The sequence below is a fragment of the Salvelinus sp. IW2-2015 genome, linkage group LG6.2 (assembly GCF_002910315.2).
Source record: "Salvelinus sp. IW2-2015 linkage group LG6.2, ASM291031v2, whole genome shotgun sequence".
Classification (NCBI taxonomy): domain Eukaryota; kingdom Metazoa; phylum Chordata; class Actinopteri; order Salmoniformes; family Salmonidae; genus Salvelinus; species Salvelinus sp. IW2-2015.
The window spans coordinates 24,231,606-24,232,636 of NC_036846.1; positions in this window are offsets into that span (position 1 = coordinate 24,231,606).

Consider the following 1,031-nt stretch of genomic DNA (forward strand, 5'->3'; position numbering starts at 1 on the left):
TTTTTCTCTCTGTAGGGTTCCTCATCTACTTTGGTTATGGGATCCGTAACAGCGTTCAGAAGCAGAGGAACCAGACCAGCCAGGTAAAGATTGAGACCATCAGCGGTGTGATGGAAAAGGAGGCCGTCAAAGAAGAGAAGTTCTGAGGCTGAGTGGAAAGGACAGTACATGGCAGGACAACACAGGACAATACAGAAAATAACTGGAGTTGACAGGACAGGACAGAAAATAACTGGAGTTGACAGAAAAGGACTGGGGATGACAGGACATAAAAGGTCTGGAGCTGAAAAGACAGGACATAAAAGGTCTGGAGCTGAAAAGACAGGACAGAAAAGGACTGGGGATGACAGGACAGGACAGGTGAGAGCGAGAGAGAGAGGTGTTCTGATGTTACAGTGTGTATTTTTGTACAAATAAAGGCTGGTTTATACTTTGTCTAACCACGTCTGTGGACCACTAGAATTGAACAAGTGTAGTTGGTCWAAACAACATTTAATTTATAACCATTATGTCTGTATATTTCCACAGTATTTTTTCCAACTTTAAAATTATGTATTTTATGAGGAGATATCACTGTGATTGATAAAATATATTTTTGTTTTCTCATTGTTTTGTCATGAGGTATTGGGATAGATAGAACATGAAATGTCCAAAGGAAATGCATTACACGTTTTATGAGGTGATTTAGTCAGCTGTTTAGTCCACGTGAGATTGGGTTATGAGTTTAGAGATTGTGATTTAATCTACTTTTACATCTCTTGATGTTGTAAGACAGTTGGAACATTGAAAGTTATTCTCTCTGTATTAGTCAGAGGCCATGAAAGATTGCCTGGCCACACCCCAAGATAATGTCAACTAATGTAACAAGCTCTAACAACTTATCAGATGTAAAGTTGAAGCAGTTCACCTGATGTAGCATCATTTTTCCATTACAACATGACGAGGGGAAAGTGTTTTCAGAGCAGGAAGAGCAGTTAGTGAGCCTGTGAGCCTGAACAACTGCTGTATTCCTACATAGTCCAGGCGTATTA